The sequence below is a fragment of the Bos indicus x Bos taurus genome, chromosome 11 (assembly GCF_003369695.1).
Source record: "Bos indicus x Bos taurus breed Angus x Brahman F1 hybrid chromosome 11, Bos_hybrid_MaternalHap_v2.0, whole genome shotgun sequence".
NCBI classification, from domain to species: Eukaryota; Metazoa; Chordata; class Mammalia; order Artiodactyla; family Bovidae; genus Bos; species Bos indicus x Bos taurus.
The window spans coordinates 41,216,668-41,244,060 of record NC_040086.1 but is presented as its reverse complement, the minus strand read 5'-3'; the positions used below and the strand labels follow the sequence as shown (position 1 = coordinate 41,244,060).

General features: G+C 39.9%; 1 long non-coding RNA gene across 7 annotated transcripts in view; it reads right to left on the bottom strand.

Moving 5' to 3' along the window:
• The window catches only part of LOC113901227, a 688,350-nt gene that overhangs the window by 230,497 nt on the left and 430,460 nt on the right, over positions 1-27,393 (bottom strand). For all 7 annotated transcript variants that reach the window (XR_003513357.1, XR_003513358.1, XR_003513361.1 and 4 more), the window contains one exon: positions 6,904-7,069. This is a non-coding gene — a long non-coding RNA (uncharacterized LOC113901227). The remainder of the gene's footprint in view (positions 1-6,903; positions 7,070-27,393) is intronic.

The window sequence follows — 27,393 nt, the reverse complement described above, 5'->3', positions numbered from 1 at the left end:
CAGCCTTGCCGGCAAGTAATGAATCCAATTTTACAAAGACTGTGATCATAACACATACAAAATGACCTTCCTGAAAGTCAGAGCTGTGATTTGTGTCCAGGTTTTCAGATCACAAACATGTCTATCACGTCTCAGGCACACCTGCCACCTTTTGAGAATCTGCTTCACCAGAAAAGATCTATTTCCTGGCTCTCTGTGCAGACACACTGTGTCTAGACCTCTGCTCTAGCTGCAGATGCTGGAATGTTCTCTACCCCCACTTTGTGCCATGTGCCTAAATTGCACACATTCTTCACGGAGGAGGGCAAGTCTCATCCCTGCCACATGTCTTTCCATATGACTTCTGCCTCCTCCATCTTCCCTCACTGTGGTGCTGACTTGGAAAGGAACCACACTTTGGTTCATGCTCGTAAGTGGCTGGAGGGCAGCTGCTGCTGGGTTCCTGCAAAGCGGGAGCAGTGAATGCAGTGCAGCAGTGGTATGGTACACATCCCAGGGGGGTTTAGGTGCAGAGCAACACAGGAGGAAAAAAGCGAACACTGAAAATGAGGGAAACCAACATCTGTCAACCAAGATAGGCCATCAGGTAGGAATGCCTAGGCAACTGTTCAGGGGCAAATATTCCAAGACAGTATCTTCCCTTAAGAATTCACTTCCAATAACACACTCTTCATATAAAATGACAATACTTAGCATTGTATCTTTATCCCACATCAATGCATTGGCTAATGTCAACAAAGGGTTTCTCAGGTGGCACAGTGGTAAAGAATCTGTCTGCCAGTGCAGGAGACCCAAGAAACTCAAGTTCGATCCCTGGATCGGAAGATCCCCTAGAGGAGGAAATGACAACCCACTCTGGTGTTCTTGCCTGGAAAATTCCATGGACAGAGGAGCCTGGCGGGCTACAGTCCATGAGGTAATGAAGAGTCGGGCACAACTGAGATGCGACTGAACACTGAGCACAATGTCAACAAAACATCTATAAATGATTGTTCTCAGTATCTAGTACTTTCCCAGTAGTAGGTGGATTTTGAGGATTTAAAATGAGAACTATAATAGGATCTGAAACTTCCTTTCAGATGCTTTTTTTTTTTTAACTGTACTCTGAATTTTCTAATTTTATGTGCATATTTTAATCAATATTTCAATTTGTTTAAATATTTAATTTTATTAAATATATTATGCTAACAATACTTACATAATGTTTCGAAGACTGCATCATTTTTCTGATCTTCTCTCAGAGGACAATGAGAGTCTTTCTTGAACTTTTAATTTATCCCCAATACACATACACTATGTGGGTTATTTATTTCCTTTCTCACTGAATAAAAGAGAAAAATTTTCCCAATTTTCTAAAAATTGGGAAACCAAATAAGTCCAAAATTTACACAGCTAAGAGATCCTGTTCTGTATTTACTCACCCAAACTACCCCCACCATTTTTCTATCGTGGTATGAAACACATTTGTTTTGAGAGATTTCTGACATTTTTGTTATTTGTATTGTTCTTCTTCCATATCTGTGCCTAGGTTAGTAGGCAGGGAATCTAAACTCCCTAGGAATCATATTATCTGAGACTTACAATGTGTATATGCCACAATGTTTAATTTTTTCTAAGTTTCCCCTCATCCTCTTTGTCAATACCTATTTTTAAAAGTCATTATTGCCTTCCAGCTGTCCAAATTTTCTTCTCATTTTTCTCTTAAAAACTGACTTAAAGCAGGAGGTCAATATCTCAGCCATCATTAATTTCACGCCCTCCTCTTCTCATTTATTCACTGGTCTTTTTTCTCTTGAGGATTCCTTTTCTCCCCCTTGATACATTTATAAAAGGCCTCCTTACTCCATCTAACCTCTTTTACTAGCAGTATCTCATTTCGCACTTTTGTGCTCCTTATCTTTTCTTTGCTAACTTTAAGTTGCTCTATTTTTATATAGTTCCTGCCTTCTCCACTCCCAGGGCAATTGTCCTGTTATACATGGATTTGAAAGTCACTGGGGATGACAGACTGCATTTTAACTCGAATTCTAGAGGCAGAGGGGCACGATAGCCCCCACAATGCCCAGTTCTCTTGCTGCCACAGAGTAACCAAAACTTCTGCACTTTTATGATATTGTCTTGGGGTACTTCACACCTATGTCCAATTATGAATTGTAATACTTACTCCCATTGTATCATACATATCAGATTGCCTCCTAGTATATTTTTTAACTAGGAATAGTGCCTTGTAGGGTTGTTATCAATGATCACATTTCTAAATAGGCAGTGGAGAGAATGAAAATGATTTCCTCTATTAGGGTGAGGTCATTTGCATACTGTTGAGTGATTTACATGCTGGCAGATCCTAGATGGACAGGCAAGCCTGGCATGCTGCAGTCCACGGGGTCACAAAGAGTTGGACACAACTGAGTGACTGAACTGAACTGAGATCCCAGAACTGTGTTTCAGCAGCTTCCTCACATTTCTGCCTTCCTAACAAGGTGTAGCTTATTTTTCTCACTATAGAACTGTCCTTTATTTTTCTCTCTCACTCCATCCTCTCCCCCTGGAGAATAACACCCACTAACACCAGCATGACATTGCAAGGTAGTCTCTGCCTTCTGAGCTAATGTTCTCTTTGACATAATCCATCATCCCCTCTGATTTGTCAAGGATGGTGACAATGGTGACTCCCCTAATATCTGAATGAAGTCCTTCATAAATATTTTGCTGCGTGATTGATATCTTCTCTAGTTATTTTTCTCACACCTCTTCCCCTCAGTGTGTAACAGATGGGATTCCATCATCAAAAGCAGATGTTGTAGAAAAAGTACCAGGAGCCCAGAAGCCCTTGTTCCAGCCTCAGCCCCGCTTTTAACTACGTCTGCCATCTCCATCAGTCACTTTACCTCCTTGGGCCTCCATTTCCATGTCCATAAATTAAAGATGAAGATGCCTTCTTCAGAGGCAAACTAAGGTGATCAGAACAGATATATTTAGAAAAATGCTTCCTAATATAAGTTGTTTGATACTTGGAATTTCAATAACTCTTAGCTAAATCATGTAGGCTTTTCAAAAACAGATGAAATATAAATTATTTGTTTTACCCATCCCCCTCATTAGCTTTTCATACTAATAAACAAATAAACACACTTCCAGGCAAGTTAGTTACATTTTGAGAGATTCTAAATGAGGGATGGACAGGGACTGAACAAAAGGGTCCTCTTAGCCACTCCCACCTCTATCCTCCTCCACGTCTCATTAGCAACCACACTCTCCACCTTTTTTTTATATAACTTATGAGGCACCTGTGGGGAGAAGCAGGACTCTTGTTTGACCTTTTTTGACTGAGTCTCATTCAGTGAAGTAAGGTGTCAGGGCTGCCTGTGGATCTGGAAAGCATTTTGGAAGTAAGAGGCAGACAAATGTAAATCTTTTAAACCCCTGTGATAAGCAAACTCTCCTCAGTTCAACATATAAATATAAACACTAAATCAAATCAGATGCTTATACACTTTTTAATCCCATCATAGAACATTTTGTTTTGACAGCTTGGTAATATAAAGTAAAAACACCGACAGCCAAAAGAATCAGCATCATTGCCTGCTTACTACCTGAAAGTCTTTCCTGTATATAAATAGAAAAAAAAAAAAAAGTATGTTTATGTAAAGGGAAACACTGATTTACTAGAACTGATTGCTTCATAGTCTAATTACTTTTCAACTGGCTGTTCCAAATTAAGATGTCATTGATGGCTTTTGGTGATATATTTCATTTTAAGCAAATTTATTCTATAATAGAGTACATCATAATGGAAAGCAGAGTTCCTACTCTTCCCTCCTCTTTGTAGCCTGATATCTTGACAAGTAAATTAAATTTAGCAGTTAAAATGCTTCCATTAGTAATTTTATTAAGTTAATTAAAGAATCTCTCTTTCTGAATTTTAACTACCTTCCTTTCAGAACAATGTTGATTTCTTTTTTCTAATTTCATGTATTTAGGGACTGTGGTATATTCTAGGACCAATCAACAACTCTGTCAGCACTACATTTCTGTGGGCAAGATGCTACCAAGGAAATCAAGTAAAAAGAAAAAAAAAATATCTCCGAAGTCTGAAAGAGATGATCTGTTTCATATGACAGAAAGGATTTTAATATCTTGAAGAGAAGGTGGAAGTGAAGGAGCGGGAGAGGAAAAGAAAGATGAAAATACACTTTTTAGGTTATCTATGTTCTTAGGGGGGAAACATAACTGCTAACTACTGTCACCATATATTCAGGTTAAATCATAAATAGCTGGAGTAGAATTTAGTTCATAAATGAAAATAGAAAAGCTCAAACTCTTTTTTTTTCTTACTTAGTAACTGTAGAAGTATTACTAAGCAAGACACTGAAGGCGGTGAAGACACGTTAAATAAAATCTTGGACCCTCTTCAGGGAGTGTTATTTTAAAAGAACACAAATATTTCTAAGAGATTTAGGGCAAAAGAGTTGTCTCACTGACCACTACCTGCTCCTTGTGGCTGGTGTTCTTAAACTCTGGAATTATAGAAATTATTCTTAGAACTGGAATGGAACATTGAGAAAATGTTATCTTATTCTCCTATGTTGAAGATAAGGAAACTAAGGGTCAGAAATGAGTAATACAACCACTACCAATAATAATAATGTGCTTAGTCGCTCAGTCACGTCTGACTCTTTGCGACCCCATGGACTGTAGCCTGCCAGGCTCCTCTGTCCGTGGGGATTCGCCAGGCAAGAATACTAGAATAGATTGCCATGTCCTCCTCAAGGGGATCTTCCCAACTCAGGGATCAAACCCAGGTCTCCCGCATTGCAGATGGATTCTTCAGCAGCTGAGCTATCAGGGAAATCCATAATAATAATAGCAACTCTAACAAAGGTGGCTAATACTAACTGAGTTCAACACTGTGAAGCATCACATATAAAATTTCATTAAAATTCCCTATGAGGGGAACTCTTTGAATGCTCCAACATCATGGATATGAAAAATAATGCCTAGCAAAGATTAAGTAACTTGTGCAAAATCTATGACCCCCATGTAGTTAACTAGTACCCATCATTTCCTTAGATGAATGACTAGTTAGTGCTATCCCGAGAGGCATGCCGGGTGGCGCTAGTGATAAAGAACCTGCCTGCCAATGCAAGAGTTGTGGGTTTGATCCCTGGGTTGGGAACATCCCCTGGAGAAGGAAATGGCAACCCACTCCGGTATTTTTGCCTGGAGAATCCATGGACAAAGGAGCCTGGTGGGCTACAGTCCATGGGGTTGGTGAGTCAAACATGACTGAGCGACTGAGCATGCATACCTGGGGTTAAAGCTCAAGACACCTGCCTCCCAGCTCTGCTCTTTACAAACTAGGCCATAGAAACAGGACTGGAAATCTGGTGCTCGGGCTGACACATGCACATTTAGCAGGCATGATGATTTATGTTAAAAGCAATCCCACTGCCAAGGTGCTGATAGAATATTTGTGTGATAAGATGAAACCTTATCAATGGTTACATCCATGTATTCAGACCCATAATAACATTTCATCTAAAATTTGGGATCACATCTTTTACTCATTCATTAAGGAAATGGACATTCAAGAATACCGTTCATGCTACTTATTACTAACACCTCCCACTTCTCTTATTTTCTAACACCCTCCCCCTGCCCAACCCCCCCACTCCCCCCCTCCACCCCCGCTCATTCCCTTGAACAGCCCACTTGAGGAGTGCACATGCTCACTGTTTCATCCCATCATCTCTCTCCAAGTCACTCCCACCACCCAGTCCAACCCTCTGGGTCCATTCTGCCCAAGGATTCCCTTTCAGAGTCACACCTCAGATGCTGCCCCGCCCACTTCTATTCTCTTCCTCTGGGGGGATTGAATTCCTTTCAGAGCTGTGTTCCAAGCTGACTGCTTTCCTCTTGAGAATAGGTCACCATTACTTTTTTTCTTTTTTCTTTCTGTCCTTTCCCCATTCTTCAGATTCCTAAGAAAGGAATCTGGTGACTCACAGATGCTTCCGGACAGAACAGATGAAGCCACTAAACTATGTTTTAGGCCAGAAGAGAGAAAAGATAGAGACTGCTTCATTCATATATGTTTTCCTTCCCTCCTTTTTCATGCCAGGAAAAGCTAAAATGCAAATATGTACCCCAGATGATTTTTATATTAATATATTCTGGAAATTCCAACTCTTCTTTCCTCCTCCCTTCCTCCATCCCTTTACCCCTCTTCCTTCCTTCTTTGCCTTCCTCCCTTCCTCCCTCCTTCCCTCTTCCTTCTTTGCCCTCCTTCCTTCTATTCCTCCTTCCCTCTTCCTTTCTCCCTTTCCTTCCTTCCTCTCTTTCCCAACATCAAGATAAACAGGGACTGAGAGCTTTAGTGCCCCTTGTCCCTGATTTGATTCCTTGTCATCCCAGACACTGGAAAGGGAAATGGCAACCCACATCAGTGTTCTTCCCTGGAGAATCCCATGGACAGAGAAGCCTGGTAGGCTGCAGTCCATGGGGTCGCACAGAGTCGGACGGACACAACTGAAGCGACTTAGCAGCAGCATCCCAGACACAGGTTTTCAAGATGGTGCTCCATGATTTCTGAAGCACAAGAAATTGTCAGATATCCTGGGGAGTGTTTTTGTGGAGGATGTTTCATTTATGAAGCATACCCCTCCCTACCCAAATTATATTCTTAGAAAGAATCTAGCATTCTGCAATATATCCATAATTAATAGTTAGACAGACAGATCCAAAGGAAAGGGAGACTGAATCATCTAGTGTTTTTCTAATTAGAAATGGTCCTTCCTGCCTTGACCCTTAGCTGAGGAAGAACACTACCTTTAGCCTGGAAGCATATTTTCTATTTACCTGACTGCAGAGCAAACATGTTTTCATTAGAAATTCACCTCTTACCTCTTTGATATCCCTGCCAGTCACACTGCATCTATTCTTTGATGAGGATCTTTGAGGATCTTCTTCTTTTTTTTTTTCCTTATGTGGAGTTCAAGTCCAGTAGTTAAATCTGTTTCATATTTGTAACCAGTTTTCAGTTCTGGAAGGAGCCCAAATTGATAGGTCCCTGGGAGCGAAAAAGAAGAAAAAAACAGAATTTAATTATGCAACCTGAGCATATAGACGATGAGAGAAGATAACTCAAAGTGGAAAGACCTGCAAAAAACAGTGTTATGTCCTCTCCACCAACCCCAGTCATTCCGGCCAGGCTTTCAACCTGCACAGTGACCAATTCAATGTATAGAACCACAAAAGAGCCATTGAGATTGTGAAATTATGTGGCAAAATTCCCATTACTTATAACTTGAAAAGAAGACTGGGTGATTTTAAAATAAAATAGGAGAGAAAGATGTTGAACAAGTTCGATGTAGTCAGTGTAGCCAGCCACAGTTGTGAAAGATGCGATAAGCTTCTTCTTACTTGTCCTTCACCCTGGAGGCTTCTGAAGAGGTCTAAATATCTGGCTTATAGAGAGTGATGCTACTTGAAATGAAAAGCGAGGAGATTGCAAATCACTCTTCTGCACAGGCTTGGAATAAGCTATGGCACGGCTGATGGACACATTCAGGTATTTAAGTGATGTGATTTCCAAGCAACAATTTCTAAACCCTACACTGTCGTTGACCTCCATCACAGGAGTGGACATGTTTATGAAGACACACACAGCAGAGTGAAATTCACTGGGAAAGATACTGAAGTCATTTTCCAACATCACAGCAGCATTACTACAACATGAAGTCACCTTACCCCAATCACCAATAGAGTTCACCTGTGCACCCTTCTTTTGCTTTCGGGATTGAGTTCATTCTAGCAGAGGAACTTTCTGTTTCAGAAATCCAGCTATGAGTTTGGTTGGAAGAAACCAAATAAGGTAAGTAATCTAATATATGTGCTCAGTAAGGTTAAGTAAAGCAAGAAAGGAGTTGAAGAAAGGTACTTGAATAAAGGACTTGAAGAAAATACTATATTTTTGTTTTTCCATTTCTTACTCTCCTTTTTTCTTAAAGACAAAGATATCAGGAAGGTAAAAACTACCCGAAGATTCCCCCTGTGATATGATTGACCAGAAAGCAAAAGCAAAGCACCCAATTAGCAGCCTTTTAAATCAAACACAATTAAACATACATTGAAATATATGGTCTACAATTGCAAGTTCAGTTAAAGAGTGAGACGCCATTGAAAGCTTCCATTGCAGACTACAAGCTGCATAGGTTGGCTCAGATTTCCTACTTCTCCATGAAGATCCAAGATAGTAACTTCCTCAAAAATGAAAAGCAGACATTTTTGTTGTCTAGTGAAACTCCAATACTTTGGCCACCTCATGCGAAGAGTTGACTCATGGAAAGACTCTGATGCTGGGAGGGTTTGGGGCCAGGAGGAGAAGGGGACGACAGAGGATGAGATGGCTGGATGGCATCACTGACTCGATGGACGTGAGTCTGAGTGAACTCCTGGAGTTGGTGATGGACAGGGAGGCCTGATGTGCTGTGATTCATAGGGTCGCAACGAGTTGGACATGACTGAGCAACTAAACTGAACTGAACTGAGGCACTCTGAAAAACTTTATTGTAAGTTAAATACAATATTCACATTAAACCTTTTATTGAACCTTGTCAGAGAGAAAAACAAAACACTATTACAAACACAAAGACTATTTTCATGATCACTAGTGCAATGGCTGTCTCTGGTCCAGCCTCATTTTGTCTCTAAATTCCATCGGAATCATTTCTGGGGACTTCAACTGTTTCCAAGTTCATCTGTTCCCAAGTTATATTCTGTGGTGTATTGCATATATATATGCAGTTTTACTTAGGCTAGTTTTGGCTATTTCCATTTAAATATTGGTGAGGGAAAAAAAAGCCATTATTTAGCACAGCTATCCACAAGTACAGCCAACCAAATTTCTAGCAACATAGTGGTGAAATTTTTCACATTCCACTTAATTGTATAATGATTTATACATTATAAATCATACATACATACATTTATTAGACTGTAAGATACTCCAAGGCAAAAATCAGCTTACACATCTTTAAATCATTGCAGCATCTGCCATAATACTGGCTACATTGGTCTTAAATGGTGAAATAACAGAATGAATGAATGAAACAGGGAATTAATATTTAAATATGAACAATGGTTAGTATTTGTGTTGTAATCGCAGTATACTGAGAACTGTCTGGAGGAGTTTTCGGAGAGTGACAGAGAAGCTTGGCTGACTATTCTTGGAGAAAACACTGACTGTTTGTTGGATGGAGACAGTTCACCAAGAAAGCAGATTTTGACCCTTCAAGAACTTCAACGTGATGATGAATTTATGACAGTTCTAAAAGCCAACATACGGTTGGTGGCCAGATTGTGGTTCTGGACTGAGAGGCTTCCATTTGGAAGGCAGACAAGCACTTGAATTATGGGTCTAATGAAAGTGTCAATAGCAATCCTGTTACTGAAGGAGCTGTAAAACCTTGCTTAATGAACTAGGAAGGGACACAAAAACACAATGGTCTAAAATGTACTGTATGAGAAAATGATAATTAGCCCAGATTTCATGTACAAGATAAAATGCATTGGGATGATATTACCACTGAGCAATATTATTGCCCTTCAGGGAACTGTTTTGTTCACGGGGTTTGGCTCAGTCTTTCCGATACTCCTTGTGTGAGTGGAGATGTACTACACCACTGTGAGTTGTGAGTTGGGAAAAGAATGTCAGATGGCAAAATTCCTATCATAGACACTAACACATGTTAATGATAGAAAAAAAGGGTTCTGGTCTCAACAAGGGTTCATTCTTATTTAAGAGGCTTTATGTAATATAGGATGATAAACCAACTGGCTTCCCACACTACAGGAATGAGGGTGAACAAGAAAGTACTTTTCTAATCTTGAAGTCTACTTTTCTAGACCACCAGACGTCATCCGGCAAAGAAAGGCAACATAAGGTCATACCTGGAGTAGACCATTAGGACAACAGCTATTTACTCCCAACCTATGATTCAGGGAGCTACTGATACAGCCTGAGTACAAAAGAGAATGGTGAATTTGGCATCAGAGAGTTAGTCTGGCCTTAGCTCTGCACTAACACTGCGTTTAAACTTTCTCATCTCTTACAAAGGTGAATGAGAGTTCAAAAACTCTAACAAATCACCCGACTATTGTTAAAAATACAGATTCTGATTCAGAAGTCTGTACTCTTCACATAACCTGTAATGTAGTTGGTTGGGGTGAGGAGGAGGAGGAATAAGATATGTTTAAAAGCAAGGGAAAAATAATGTATTTTCCAAAGTGCTAAATTGTGGAGAATATAAATTGTAAGACATCAAGAGAAGAAGGAGGTCTCTCTGGATTTGGGTCAGGGTGGTTTCAGGCAAAAGAGCTAGATGTGGGCCTGAAGTTCATTCAGTCACAACCTATTTGTAAGGCCCATGGAGAGAGAAATTTGGACAGACAGTAGACAGATGAGATGAGAAAATGAAGGGTCCTGAAGAATGGTGAAAGTGATCAGTGCTTGTTTTTTTAAAATAAAAGGATCAGAAGAACTTTGTAATGCAGACCAGAAGAAAGCAACATATGGGGAACTATTTTTCATCTTCAGCAGATATTGGGCACCCAAAATTCATACTGCCAAAAGAATGGGGAAAAAGGAGCAAGTATTGCTAAGATAAAGGCAAATCGTGTATAAGCTAAAACCTCCAGCCAGACAAAAACCTATTTGTAAATTACTCCACTTAATTTCCCAGGTCGTGATTGCCTCTCTCTGCAAAGCAGTTTATGACATTCTCAATTAAGAGTTTGCTATAAAAATGAATGAATGAAGTATTTCAAAACTGCTATGAGATATTAAGGATGAGTCACTTTTAAAAAGTGGTTTTGTTTCCTGTGTTCTGGATAATGCATTTGAGAATGTAGTTTCCAGCTTCACCCATCACCCCATTGTGAATTCAAATTGAATGACTCTCTGCTCTTAGAATGATCGCTCATTCAAATGCATTCAATAAATAAAGCCCAAACACAATGAGGCACTTTCCATAGAGCATCCCGGAGAGCTAGGGCCTGGTCTCTCTCACCATCTGAAGCTGAGATTGAAGTAAATAAAACATTCACCCACACTGACTGCATAATACATATTGACTTATTGTTTACTAAGCTCTTACATGTACATCATCTCATTTGATCCTCACAGTGACCCTATAATAGTGCTGCTGTTGGTTCATTATCCCCACTTAACAGATGTAGAATTTAGAGCTCAGAGAGGTCAGTGATTTGCTCAAAGTCACACAGCAATCCAAAAGGTACTTTAAATCTTCTTGGTCCCTTCTCTCCTCCTCCAAACAGGACACATATCTTTAAGTACAAAACAATATAATTAGTAGAAACATTCCCAAGCCTGGGAAGAATATTTAATTCATTCAGATGTGCCTGGGGTGATTTTGTAAATACTGAGGAATTCATTTTCTACCTCCTGCAATTCTGTGAATTCTACTCTGGACAAAAGGTCATCCAAATATGATCCTTGCTCAGAGTTATGGAAATGTATGCAGTCTAAAAGAAAATGGGCCAAATGCAGAGTAAAAATATCAGTGAAACTCTCAGTGCCATTTACTCTTGCTGCCTCAAATCCTTTATGAAATTAGGCAGGTTATATATCATAAGAAGATACAAAAATGTAAACTCTTGCCCTAAATTCAATTATCATATACCAGAGGGGGTCATGAGTGCAGTAGACTGGAGAGTGGGTAAAAGCAGACTGAAATAAGTCTAGTGGGCAAGAGGGAGACAGGTAGAGAGAAGCTTTTTTGAAGATTTTCCATTCGTGTCCATAGAATAGACTGAAAATTAACTGAAAATTCGATTTCCTCAAAATCAACATCTCTTCAGCCTCTGGTCCTAAATATTTGGAATTTGGTTTGGGGAGTGCTACCGAAGCAGGTTCCTGTTGTCTGATGCACAGCAAGCCTGTGATGCTGAGGTTTGTAGTCAGAGCGGGTTAGGTAAGCAAGGCAGGTGAGCAAGGAGACAGGAGTCTCAGGCTCCGCAAAGGCAAGGGGCCCAGGATACGTATGGTATGAAGAATAAAGAAGCAGGGTGATCTGAGGCTTAGGGGCGTGGGGAGCAAGGGGACAGACGACTGGAAAAAAGGGCTGCGATCTTCATGCTGTGCAAGTGAACTAAGCTACGGGCCTCTCCGCATTCAAAAATGGAGACTTGGGCACAGTCTGAGGGTAGTGGCTTCGAAAGGTCACTGTGTGGACACTTACACATGACAAGCTAGCAGATCAGTGGTCCCATCCAGTCTCAACCAGCTTGGCTTGAATGTGACTTAAGTTTCCGTAAAACAACTTGGGCAAATAGCTTGTTCAGGCTACGTGCTGCTTGGAGAACATGCAAGTTTTAAAATGACCGTGATTAGTGAAGGCAGGTGAAATGGATTTGACTCATTACCCACTGTTTCAGAAGATAGGTGATTAATGCCTCTTAGAAGTCCGTCTGGGTCAGAGCTGAGCGGAGGAGTGCCGAGAAGCCTTGTCCTTGTGGAGGGAAGGGATTAACAGAATTAGGGGTGGCTTTTCTAACACTGTCTTGCAAACTAGGATTAGTTTTCTAACACTGTCTTGCAAATACCACTTCTAAGGCATTCGGGTCCAGCCCCCTCTTTCTTCATTCAGCCCTCTGCATTTTGACTGTGGGGTCATTTATGCAGCAAGAATCTGTCCAGCAGCAACAAACAGAACCACACTGGCTGGGCTCCCATATTCATATCCACTGTTGAGAGATATTACTGGTTCGAGGGCCCTTTTCCTCCAAATGTCTAATTCCATCCTCTCCTAAGTGAAGATGTATCTATTCACCTGTGTGTAAGTGTGAACAGCTACAGAGCTTCTGAAAATCCGAAGTTTCTTCATTGTAGACTTCCATTTGTGAGTCATGGAACTGAGGGAACCATTGTATCAGTTATCATTATTATACCAGTTCATATTTGAGGTGCTGTATTCTTGCCTGTATTTCCAATAACTAACCCATATAGTCATATCATCCAAAGACACCAAAGGGTCTTTATTCTTCCCCACTAAAAATAAGAGACATAAGTCACTTTCCCAAGGTTTATTCTTCAAAAGGTAAGATGACTCAGAACCAAGATTAAATTATCTGGTACTTTGTTATCTGGAATTATCTGGAAACCAATATTTCTCCACACTTTCAGACTTGAAAATCTGAAACAAATAATATTGCTTATGCTCAGGCTTTACAACTCCTCTGTATTAAAACCCACATCCAAGTCTTTAAACTATTTTAAGTGTTATGACCAGTGACTCCAAGACTGAGGTTTTGTTTAGATCACATAAGACTTTTGCTGTTGATTGAAACCTGGCTTGATGCCTCTATACATCTAAATAATTAGGAAAAAAAAATACATTTAAATGAGAAGCAGATGCTGTTTCCAGATTTCTATTTTCACTGTACAGAATAAATAGAAGCTTTCATCTCTGCATTTACTCTTTGGATATGGTGCAAACCACTTGAATCATTATTTAAAACACAGGGTGTTCCTTTCACAAAGGTAACAGGAAATAGGGGTCTTCTGGAGTAGTCATTCCTTCCAAACACTTTCTACTACAAGAAAATTCAACAGGGTTATTCATTCTTCATCACTCCTTCTTCAGCGTCCAAGCCTGGTCCTAAGCCAGTAGGTCTCAACAGAATAAGGGAACATGTGTGCTCAGTTGTATCTGACTCTTTGCGATCCCATGGGCTATAGCCCACCAGACTCCTCTGTCCATGGGGTTTTCCAGGCAAGAATACTGGAATGGATTGCCATTCCCTTCTCCAGGGGATTTTCCTGACCCAGGGATCAAATCTGTGTCTCTTGGGTCTCTTGCACTGCAGGCTGATCCTTTACTGCTGAGCCATCAAGGAAGCCCAGGATAAGGGAATACTGGTACTGAATGTGGGGATGGCCACTTCAGCTAGTGATTGGTAGCTTGTAATTAGCAACAGACGACAGACATATCACATGTGCTCAATGTGTCAGATGTAAAACCAATTAAGCAGAAACTATACACAGACCAGGGAAAATAAAGGACACAATGTAACAGGGCACTTTTGGGAAACAGGAGTTTTCTCCAGCTTCTTTCTCTGTTGCTGTGTCAACACTCTTGTAGGTAGAGTACATTTTCAGTTTCTCTTCTTAACTGGCAAGTTACACACTCATTTCCTGAGCCAATGTTAAGTACTTGAGGTGTTTGGATGGAGGAACTGTGTAAATACAGGGCAAAGGCTTGCACAACTTCAAAGCAAAGTACATGTATACTCACAGGTCCCAAAATTTGATCTTCTGAGCTGACAGTTGTGGTGAGACAAGCTGAATCAACTACCAACCCTTCCCCTTAAAGAACTGGTGGGCAGTGAAACTATAATGTTATTTACTGAAATACTTGTTTACTTGCTCCCTCTCATCACCCCCCATAACCACATTTATTCTTTTTCATTCATTTTTTATTGACTTATACTTGACCAATATTGTATTCATTTCAGGTATAGAATATAGTGATTTGATATTTTTATAGATTGTACCCCATATAGCTCACCATTCATTCTTTAGGCGCCAAGTCTAGCACAGTGCCTGGCACAGATCAGTTATCAATCAATCAACATTTGTGGACTGACACAAGGGTGGATATAATTTAAATGCTTAATCACTACCCTGAAATCCCCACAGTTTGTGAGCTATATGAATACATAAAATAATGGTGGTGGTGGTTTAGTCACTAAGTTGTGTTCTACTCTTGCAACCCCATGGACTGTAGCCTGCCAGACTCTTCTGTCCCTAGGGTTTTCCAGGCAAGAATACTGGAGTCTTTCCTTCTCCCACACAAAATAGCAGCTGCCACTTAAGAATCACTTAGCACATCAAGTATTATGCTAAAGGGTTTTTATTTGTATTAATTTTAACACTTCAGATAATAACAGAAGTAAAGTATGAGTCTTTGCATTTTATATATAATAAACCAGTGGGTCAGGTAGGCAAACTGACTTGCCTAAGATGCAGCCAGTAAGTGGCAACACTCTAGGCTGACTTACTCCATACCCCTTACATATTCCGTGACCACTGCATTATGCTGCCCACTGGAAGTCAAAAGTTTTGAAAGCTTGTCCTAATACAATGTGATACCAATGTAGATTGAACATAGAAAGAAAGAGTAAAAAGCGCCACCAATTAATTAGCCCTTGGAATACCAGAATCAGGTTGTCCCTGCATAGGCAGTGAATCAGATGTTCTTAGAATGAACTGATGATCCAAACGAGCAATGTGGACTTTCAACACAGAGGAAAGTTTGAAGGGTTCAACCATATGAATTATGTCGCTGTGAAATAAACCAAGGTGAAAAATTCATCCAGAACGTTTGATCTGAACAGACATTGAAGCAATTCTATTCCATATGTGTACACACAGATCCAAAAGAAAATCACGTGTTAGAAAGAGAGAATAAATATATTATTAATGTGGGTGCTGCTGTGGCTGGTACTGTTATGAATAATTTTATTCGTTATCATTATTCTAATTCAGATGTATTGAGAGCTTGCTTTACACCAAAGTTTGTGACACATGCTTTACAGACATTTTCTCATTTAATCTTCAAAAACTCCCTGAGGTAGGCATAATTAGAACTTGCATTTTCCACGAGAAAAGTGTGAAGTTAAAGAAGGTATGCAGCATGTCTATGGCTAAGCCTCTAGTAATGGTGGAACCAGGCACAAAACTAGGTCTGTCTGGGCCCAAGCTGTAATCTTATCCAATACTATCCTACATTTCATTGATTTCTGCACAGTTACTTATGCATGTGGCCCTATAATTTTAATTTTGTAAAAAAGCTTTACATATATCATATCCTGGTTCTACTGCCAACATGAACTCAGAGACAGTAAACGTACATTATAGGATCGTCATTTTGCTGGTGAAAAGATGAGCAAGTATTAAAATTTAAAGGTATGCCCCGCCACACGCCTAAATGTCATATGCTCTGCTTTCTCAGATTAGGGATATTAAGGTTTTTTTCTTCTTTTTTTAAAAGTGTTTTACAAGATGAGGAGCTTGTTACGAAAATGCATGGCAGTGCTTGCTAATGGTGGGCTTGTCCTAGGCGAACTCAGTGTGTGGTCCATGCTGTCCATTCAATAGCTGGGACTGGAGGTCTTTGGAGAAAATCTGATATGTTTTCTAGAGTTCTTCTTTTAAATAAAGTGAATAAGTGGAATATTTTTCTTGCAGCATTTTGAACCCTCAGCTACTGGCTCTGGATGAAATCTGAAAATATAATGGATTTCCATTCATGGAAAATGAAATGAATAAAGCTAAGTGACCTTTTGAGAACACTTTAAAATTATATTCTGTTTATTGAGTTCATGTCTTGGTCCAAGGTTCAGGATGATATTCATTTTGTATGAACTGGTCTTTTTCTTAAAGCATCACAAAGAACATTTTTAGTGTATGAAAATACTGTGTAAAAAGAAAAGATTCATTTGGATATTTAGGGACCACATATGCATTTCCCTGGTGGCTCAGATGGTAAAGAATCCACCTGCAATGTGGGAGACCTGGATTTGATCCCTGGGTTGGGACGATCCCCTAGAGAAGGGAACAGCAACCCACCCCAGTATTCTTGCCTGGAGAATTCCACAGACAGAGGAGCCTGCCAGGCTTGCAAAGAGTCGGACACGACTAAGTGACTTTCAATTCACTTCACTTATGCATTTAGGAACTAGGACATACAGTTCTCTTTTTGCATAGCTGTGAGAATTGGGGACATCATTTAAATTCTCTGAGCCTCAGTTTCCTTATCATTAAATGCAGTACTGGATCGAGGTGGTTTTAAAACTACTATGGAATTAGAAATCTATGATTCTTTCAGTCTACCTTAGATTGAACACTTACCTGTGCATTTACACTGCAAATGATCACATAAGAACTGCAAAGAGCCTCTCTATAAATTCCTAAGAAATAATTTGACAATGTGACCAAATTATAAATAGCTCTAGTTGTCTAACGCATACAAGAATGTAACAAGATTTTTCAACTTGGTACAGCAATGATGATTATCTCAGCCTTTTTAGGTTTTTCTCATTGTCCTGAAACATAGGTATCAAGGAAATAGGATGTAGAAATTCTGCGTATTTACTCCTGATGCTGATAACATCTATATTTGACATTCTGGAATAACAACATCTCCAGCAGCAACTAAGATATGCATGTTTCAGAACTGAGAAACTTTTAAAATCCCCTTTTAAGCAGTGTGGCCACAGAAGACTCTTAATAATTGATTATAATTGATTTTAACCTTGTCCTAACCTGGGCAAAATGGCAAAGCCAATCATCTTTGTCCAGATGGAGGATGAGAAAAGAGCCCGAAGTCCACATCTTTAAAAGCTCCAGACATGAGCAGAAGATAAAATATTTAGTCTGCCAAAGCCTTGACCTCCCAATTCCAGCCAGTTTTGAACTCGAATTGATTTCCGACAAGGCATCTGGGAGATGATTACAACAAAATGCACTAAAGCCGGACAGCCTTTATTTTAACATCCCAGCAGCTTAACCTGTTAATAACAGCAATTGTTTTAGATACAATACCAATTTCTGTAACCAACGTAAGAAATGGATAACAGCAGCACAGTCTCTTAGGCAGAGTAATAACAAAAAAAGAGAAAAAAAAAAAGAAGAAGAAGAAAAGGGGGGAAGAAAAGCACAGCCACTCACAGAGGAGGTGCTGATAGTGTTTTTCAAAGGATCCTCAGTTTCCAGGGACCCAGACGTCATCAGGGACCTAATTCTACAGTCTAAAAACAATTCTTAGCCAAAGATGATTGCATGTTGAGAGAGAAATTTCCATAAGCCAGGCAATTTGGAATCACATCTGTGCTCTGCTGATGAAAGCTGAGCTATCTTGGGCAAGTCATTTCACATCTCTGTGTCTAACTTGCTTTGTCTGAAACAGTACGGACGAATAAAAACATTAGTGGGCCACAAATGTGAACCCATGTGGAATTAAAAATTATCTATTAGCCACATTAAAAATAGTTTTAAAAAGGCATTTTGATTTCAATATCCTCTGTGTGTGCTCAGTCATATCTGACTCTTTGCGACCCCATGGACAAGGGGCCTGCCAGGCTCCTCTATCCGTGGAATATTCCAGGCAAGAGTACTGGAGTGGGTTGCCATTTCCTTTTCCAGGTGATCTTCCCAACCCAGGGATTGAACCCACGTTTCCTGCCTTGGCAGGTGGATTCTTTAGCACTAGCACCACCTGGGGAACCCTTCAATATCTTATTTAGTATATTTAAAATATAATCATTTCAACATGGCATCCATAAAAAATTGTTAATGCACTATTTTACATTTGTTTTTGTACTGTCTTCAAAATCCAGTGTATATTTTATACTTATGGCACATTTTAATTCGATTAGCCACATTCCAAGTGCTCACATGTGGCTAGGCACTACTATATTGGACAGTAGAAGTTAGAAAAATGAGTAGGTGGGACTAAATATCTCTGGAGTTTTCCCTGTAACATGTCATGATTCTGTGTTGCTTCTGCAGCTCTTCATTTTAAATCAGCTACAGTTTGAAAGTGTAAATGTGGCCGGTGGGCTCAGGATGTGACAGCGATTGCCACTGTGGCTAAAAGTTAGAGCTTAGCCCTCAGTAAGGTTTGCACTGATGTGTGGACATGGTCTTTAGCCCCACCCTTGAGCAGCTGTGTTACATCAAGTGGTAATAAGTGGAATAAGGTGGGTGAACAGAGTGGGTGGGTGCACATATTTCCATGATATAGCCCAGAGGATTCTATTAAATAAAACAATAAACAGCATCCTTGTCATTTATTGAGCACTAGCCTTTGACTGTGTGGATCACAATAAACTGTGGAAAATTCTGAAAGAGATGGGAATACCAGACCACCTGATCTGCCTCTTGAGAAATTTGTATGCAGGTCAGGAAGCAACAGTTAGAACTGGACATGGAACAACAGACTGGTTCCAAATAGGAAAAGGAGTATGTCAAGGCTGTATATTGTCACCATGCTTATTTAACTTATATGCAGAATACATCGTGAGAAATGCTGAGCTGCATGAAGCACAAGCTGGAATCAAGATTGCCGGGAGAAATATCAATAACCTCAGATATGCAGATGACACCACCCTTATGGCAGAAAGTGAAGAGGAACTAAAAAGCCTCTTGATGAAGGTGAAAGTGGAGAGTGAAAAAGTTGGCTTAAAGCTCAACATTCAGAAAATGAAGATCATGGCATCTGGTCCCATCACTTCATGGGAAATAGAAGGGGAAACATTGGAAACAGTGTCAGACTTTATTTTTTGGGGTTCCAAAATCACTGCAGATAGTGACTGCAGCCATGAAATTAAAAGACACTTACTCCTTGGAAGGAAAGTTATGACCAACCTAGATAGCATATTCAAAAGCAGAGACATTACTTTGCCAATAAAGGTTCGTCTAGTCAAGGCTATGGTTTTTCCTGTGGTCATGTATGGATGTGAGAGTTGAACTGTGAAGAAAGCTGAGCTCTGAAGAATTGATGCTTCTGAAATGTGGTGTTGGAGAAGACTCTTGAGAGTTCCTTGGACTGCAAGGAGATCCAACCAGTCCATTCTGAAGGAGATCAGGCCTGGGATTTCTTTGGAAGGAATGATGCTAAAGCTGAAACTCCAGTAGTTTGGCCACCTTATGAGAAGAGTTGACTCATTGGAAAAGTCTCTGATGCTGGGAGGGATTGGAGGCAAGAGGAGAAGGGGACGACAGAGGATGAGATGGCTGGATGGCATCTCTGACTCGATGGACGTGAGTCTGAGTGAACTCTGGGAGTTGGTGATGGACAGGGAGGCCTGGAGTGCTGCGATTCATGGGGTCGCAAAGAGTCGGACACGACTGAGTGACTGAACTGAACTGAACTGATTTATGGAACAATTGTATTGTATTTAAAGTGATATAATCTTCTTAACCACCTGCTGAGGTGGGAATTATCAACTTTATTTAGTAGGTGGGGGGCTAATCCTGAAGAGACAAACTATTATGCCCAATGTCAGACTCCTAGAAGTATAGAAAAGTGAAAAGTCAAAGTGAAGTTGCTCAGTCGTGTCCGACTCTTAATGACCCCATGGACTGTAGCCTACCAGGCTCCTCCATCCTTGGGATTTTCCAGGCAAGACTACTGGAGTGGTCTGCAATTTCTTTCTCCAGGGGATCTTCCCAACCCAGGCATCAAACTCGGGTCTCCTGCATTGCAGACACGTGCTTTACCATCTGAGTCACCAATGTGTATTTTAATCCAGCTTTTCCAGACGCAGAAACCCATCTCTCAACTACCACAATATACTGCTTTACAAACAAATAATCGCTTTTGGTATTCTACCTCACTCCTATGAGGGTTTCCCAAATTGTACAGAGTGAAGAAAAGGGATACAAAGGTTAAAAATGTTGCTTTCACTTTCTAATGACTGAGAAACTAACAAACATGAGTTTATATGAATGTTACAGAAGATAACATTCTAATAAACATAAACACCTCTTTTCTTTCAGTTAAGCATACTTGCAAATAAAGGAAGAAAGAAGTAAGAAAAGAGTGAAGGGAGGCAGGAAAGAAGGAAGAAAGAAGGGAAGGAAGTAATGAAGGAACAAAGGAAGAAATTTAACAAAAACAAAAAAGGAAGGAAGGAAGAGAGGGAGAGAGGAGGAGAGCTGCCAAGTATTGAGGCATTTCAGGAGAGACTCAAGGCTCTGGTCAAAGAATCAAGGCCACATTTTCCCTCTCTTAAACATGGGCTGCCCATTCATGATTCACACTCATACCACAGTACACCTTTTGGCAAATAAATGCATCATTCCTGCTGAAATGCAGAAGAAGGCTCCTTTACACATTGAATATGCCTATGCTCAGACACTCATGCTCAAATTGGGCTTCCCTTGTGGGTCAGATGGTGAAGAATCTGCCTGCAAAATGGGAGAACTAGTGTTAGATCCCTGGGCCGGGAATATCTCCTGGAGAAGGGATAGGCTACCCACTCCAGGATTCTTGGGCTTCCCTTATGGCTCAGCTGGTAAAGAATCTGCCTGCAAGGCAGAAGACCATGGTTTGATCCCAGGGCTGGGAAGATCCCCTAGAAAAGGGAAAGGCTACCCACTCCAGTATTCTGGCCTGGAGAATTCTATGGACTGTATAGTCCGTGGGGTCGCAGAGTCAGACACGACTTAACAAATGAACAACATACATAGGATGATAACAGTTTTTATGTATCGCATGCTTACTCCACACCAAGCCCTGTTTGAGTGCTTTACATAGATTATTCAGTCTTCATCATATAGGCACCCTTACTACAGCCATTTTCACAGACAGGTGACTAAGGCACATATTGCTTTCAACAGTAACGAACAATAACATGGTTCCCAGTTAGACATCTCATAGTCTCCTTAGGAACCTCCATCCAGCCATCACTTTCCCTTAATCAAGGCTTTAGTCTATCCATCATTCCTGATGCTAATCACAAAGTTCTGCATTTATTGGCAGTAAAGGAGGATTTATGTTTCATGTATCCTAGCATTTATTTGTGCATAGAAAAACATCTCATAAAGTTGTGAATTAAAATTTTAAAACATTTTATGTGTATTTTACCACAATGTCAAAAACTGAAAAAAATCAAGTCAAAAATAGAAAAAGTAAAAACAACTTTATTTCTTTATGATTCCCTGGGTCAACAATAAAGACTAAACTCAGCTAGACAGTTCTTCCACTGGCCTTACGAGGGATCACTCACATGACTATAGTTGTCTGGTGACTCAGTAAAGGATGATCTGGGATGTCCTCAGTCACTTGTCTACAGGCTGATGCTGCCTGTCATCTGAGTCACCTCTCTTGAGTAGGCTGGCCACAGATCCTTATCATGGCAACTGCATTCTAAATCCCAATCTGAAAGCACTTTTAAAAATCTCTGCTTGTTTCACATTTATTGATGTCCTCTTGGCCAAGCAATTCTCATGGTCAAGTTCAGGATCAAAGTTGGAGGAAAGGGATCCATAACAGTCTAACACATAATAAACACCTTCCATATTCTTTTTATCTTTCAAAATGGTCAAAACAACTTGAGACGACTGAATAAAAGAAGGCAATCCAAATGTCCAACTAAGCCCAGAATATATCAAATTCTAAATTTGGTGTTAAGTTTGAACCTCAGATGTAAATGAATACTAAGTCCCATATCTTCACTGAAATATATTTCTCTTCATAATATTTTAGAAAGATGGCCACCAGTTTTGTATTTAAGTGAAAAACAATATTTCATTAGAGGGCAAAACAACATTGAATATTTTTTCCAAGACTCTACTGAATGATGACAATAGCTAATGCTGTATTTTTGCCATGGGAACTTTTGTTTCACTGAACCACTAAAATTACAATCAGATGTGCTCATTTTCTGTTGAAGTAATGAACAATGGTATGTCTGAGAGAGAAATTCAAAGTGCATCATTTATCTTATCCTATTTTCAATTAGGCCAAATAAAGTATAAAGTTGGTTCCAAACTACATCACAGAAACAGGGTGAGTAAATTTATTATACCACTAGAGTGCTAATCTTAGCAGATGGTAGAAAAATATTTTTAGCATGAAATATGCTAAAGCAATAAATCTGAACAAGGTGGATCTTATCAACTAATATCTCCCCAGTGTGAGGTAAAACTCCTGCATGACAACTCAGCATTCTTATGAAGTCTGGTGGATGTGGTTAGATATGGCCCTCAGTGAGATAGGAGAAAAACAACAAAAATGAGTCTCAAATAAGAAAACAAACCAGAGACCCAGAGCACTGCATTGAATTAAAAACAAAAAAAAAAAGAATAAAATGACTGTGTTATGTTTTCAAAGATCTTAAATTTTACTCTTGAAAACATGCCTACCGGAGCCCCCCATTTGGGAATTTTCCAAATTGGAAAATTTACAAAAAGACTCTATTAGGTCAGTTTCAGAGTAGAGATGAGCACAGTGCTACAGCTGTATGTTGCTACAGTCGCACATTGCCACAGATTACCATTAGCTAAGGCAAACAGCCACTGGGAGAGCCCAGGGAGGGGCTCTTATACACTGTGCTCTGACTCGTGACACCTGAATAAGAGCTCCCAGTTCCAGGGATACATTTGGTTCATGGTTCATCGGCATCCCACTTCTAAGCATAAACAGAATGTGATACTAAAGAGTTCTACTTTCAAAGGATTATGTACGAAATAGACTATGTAAGAAATAATAGAGTTAAAGCAATCATGTGTTTGCAAAGTTTGTCAGAGAGGTAGTTGAGCTAGGCACTTTTTCAAAGTGATCATAAATTACATGTTTTATAGCCACCTTATCTTTCACGCATTCGAGAAGGAAATGGCAAACCACTCCAGTATTCTTGCCTGGAGAATCCCAGGGATGGGGGAGCCTGGTGGGCTGCCGTCTATGGGGTCGCACAGAGTCGGACATGACTGAAGCGACTTAGCAGTATACCTGATTTATACATACATAGACTTATACATAGACTTCTTCTATGGCTCAGACAGTAGAGCATCTGTCTACAATGTGGGAGACCCAGGTTCGATCCCTGAGATGGGAAGATCCCCTGGAGAAGGAAATGACAATCCACTCCAGTACTATTGCCTGGAAAATCCCATGGACAGAGGAGCATGGTAGGCTACAGTCCATGGGGTCGCAAAGAGTCGGACAGGACTGAGTGACTTCACTTCACTTATACCCGATTAATGTTCATGTCCCAAAGAAGTGATGTGTTAACTAGGTTAGAGTAACGGTGGCTTTGGGGTCAGAAAACAAGCAATTCATGCCTAAATGTGTCACTAGTCTCCCATTTGACCTTTACCTCATGATTTTTCTAAGCTTCAAATTAATTATCTACAAAATAAAGGACTTGCCCTATAGCATCACTACATAAAGAATGAATGTAAGTTTTGCCAAATATCAAAATGAATCCACCACAGGTATACATGTGTTCCCCATCCACAACTAAAATAAAATTTAAAAAAAAAATTATATTACAAATATTAAAAAACTAAAAAAAAAAAAAAAAAAAAGAATGAATGTAAGGAAGAAGGAATGAGTCAGAATCATTAGGAAAAGTCGCATCTGAGGTGAGTAGCCTCAGAGAGGCCCCAGTGACTCGAGAGTCCAGGCATTCCTCTTAATTAATCTTGCTAATATGTCAAATATTTTGAATTATGTTTTGCTCTTTCACTTGAATTGAAAACAAAGCTAAAACCATCAAGATGTTAAAAATAAATTTAGCCTGGACGAATTATGAGATACCATCTTATGTTTATTATACTTTCCACAACCTATACATTCTGTGGTAATAGAGGTAGATGTTAAAAATTAGTTACGGGTTGAAAGAGTTTAGGAAAGAAACTACTCTGGTTGGTGAAGTGTGTGAGAGGGGAAAGGAGCGTGGGTACAAAAGTATGTAGGCCACCCTTGACTTTTCCTCCAGGGTTCTCCCTTCCAAATTCTCTCTTTTGAATTTCTGTGGCCTCAGGGTTAGGGCAACATTTATAGACATAAACAAAGCTCTTGTGGGAATGTGGGATTAGACTGGGAATGAAGCATGGTTGCAGGGGTGCGGGGGTGGGGGGGGGGGTCGCGGTTTGCTGCTGTCCATGGTTCTGATCTACCTCTGTTTTGGCTATTTCTCCTGACTATGGAACACCACAGATGATATTTATCCAGTTTATTCAACGCGGTACAAGGATTTCTGATTTAGTTGTGAAAGAGACGGGATCAAAAGGAGTGGATAAACACTGACTGAGAGACATTGGCGCTGAAAGATTACAAGGGAGAACTAAACAAAAATATGTTGATATTTTTCAAATAATCACAGGTAGCATGAATAAAACCACAAATAACAATGGCCAAAATTTGGAACTACTGAAAGAGAATACAATACCTGTGCCCAAAGTGACATAATCAGGGGAAATTTTGATATAAATAAACACATTCAGGGGAGGGGTGCAGAACATTTATCTGCTACGATAAAATTCATTGCTTAAGCACCAAAGGCTTACAGCTTTCTTTGATTTAGTATTTTCCCTCTTGATGACATTTACAATTTTACATTGTCATGGAACAAATAGAATGGTTACTTACTTTGCATTTCAGGTAGCTAATGATACGTATGTTTGGTAGTTCTATCATGTTTTCCTAAGTATTCTTTGAAGAAATACAGCGTGGGACTTCCCTACATGCCCTCAGCTATGTTTTTGTGTCTCAATCAGGGAAATGACATGTGAAAGAGAATGCTAGTTGTACCCCAATATCTGTTCTCCCATGTTTGCACAGTAGTAGAGTGGTCATCCAGGACTCCACAGAAAAGTAAGCTTACATTTCAAAGTGTCTCAGCAATAAAGCTGGCTAGCTGACGAAGTCCCAGTCATTGGAATAGAAGTGAAAATATCTCTCTGCCATATTGAAGAATCCTGCACCCAGAGAGAGAGAGAGAGAGAGAGAGAGAGAGAGAGAGCTTCCCTTTGTTTTATCCTCTGTCTTGCTGCCTGCACTGCCAATGCCACAGGAGAGCATAAGTTGAGAACTCTAGCCTAGGTGTGGTGACATGGGGAATTGAAGGACCAGGAAAGAACAGAACAGTCATATAGCCCTAAACTTCATTCCTCTAGAGTACCATGTCAAATCAGGGAAATGACATGTAAAAGAGAATGCTAGTTGTACCCCAATATCTGTTCTCCCATGTTTGCACAGTAGTAGAGTGGTCATCCAGGACTCCACAGAAAAGTAAGCTTACATTTCAAAGTGTCTCAGCAATAAAGCTGGCTAGCTGACGAAGTCCCAGTCATTGGAATAGAAGTGAAAATATCTCTCTGCCATATTGAAGAATCCTGCACCCAGAGAGAGAGAGAGAGAGAGAGAGAGAGAGCTTCCCTTTGTTTTATCCTCTGTCTTGCTGCCTGCACTGCCAATGCCACAGGAGAGCATAAGTTGAGAACTCTAGCCTAGGTGTGGTGACATGGGGAATTGAAGGACCAGGAAAGAACAGAACAGTCATATAGCCCTAAACTTCATTCCTCTAGAGTACCATGTCAAAGAGAAATAAGCATGTATTTCCCCTAAGCCACTACCACTTTTTTTTTCTGTTACTAGCAGCTGAACCTAATTCTAATTAATACACTATTCATCAACATTTGATGAATGCACAGCAAATACTAGCTCACGTATGCTCAAAAAAAAAAAAAAAAAAAGAATCTGAAGAAAAATAACAAATCAACAAGCAGAAGAGTTCCATGATTTCCTTTTATATCTACACGAAGCAGGAATCCCCAAACATCTCTAAGCATTGGTATTTCCTAAGAAACAATTTTCTCTTGCTCCAAACATTCTCCTCACTCTCACTCCTTACCCAGGAGTACTGTGAGCTTCAGAATAAACCTTTTAAGTGGACAATACTGAGAAGCTTGAAGTTACCATCCACGAAAAAGAAGTTAGCCATCCTAGATTTCTAGTCTTCCCAAAGAGATTGGTTCTTTTTTTTTCCTGACGATATAGGTGTGCACCTTAAACTTACTGTTGCACAAAATTTAGTATTTTTATGCAGTATTAGGGGTGCCAGAATCCCATTAACTCCTACTGAAATAAGGGCAATTGCTGTGACCCTTATTTCCTCCGTTTGGACCAACTATCAATTGTCTTTGAATTTGAAAGATGGTGGTGATCTCTTTTTATGCAGGCAGGCTGCGTTCAAAATGGACAACCAGTTGAGAACACTTTGTAAAATGACCAGAATTCCCTTCCAGTGGCCCCTCCCTTCCCTTGCCTAGAAAATGCTAGGAAAGTTTAAAATTAATGACGACCAATTGAAAAAGAAAAAGAAATCAAAGAAACATTTATTCCCTGAGACACAGCCCTATTCCTATCACCTTTACATAAGCACACAGTTTCTGTCAGCTCTGGTTTTTGTGGAGGCACTGGGGTAGAGAAAAGCCCATACACAGGTTAGAAAACTTGTTTCTAGGCATCAGCAAAAATATTGCATGCTTTTAAATCTCATTAAAGCAGGGCCATATACATTTCTCAAAGTCTGCTATTGACTTTAAAACATGAAATCTGAGGGATTAAAATCAAATACAAAAGACATATATGTTACTATTTTATGCATGAACAACAAGGGATTCATAATTCTCTCCTGTGAGGCTATAAATACTTCAATTCCAATCTACCTGTACATAGAACTAATAGGAGTAGCCATAGGGACTGCAATCACTGAAACAGGCATCCATAGGAGGACCAAGGTGCTTAGCGGGTCTACTTTAGAACACTAGTCTAAGTAGGCAATGGCATCTATGCT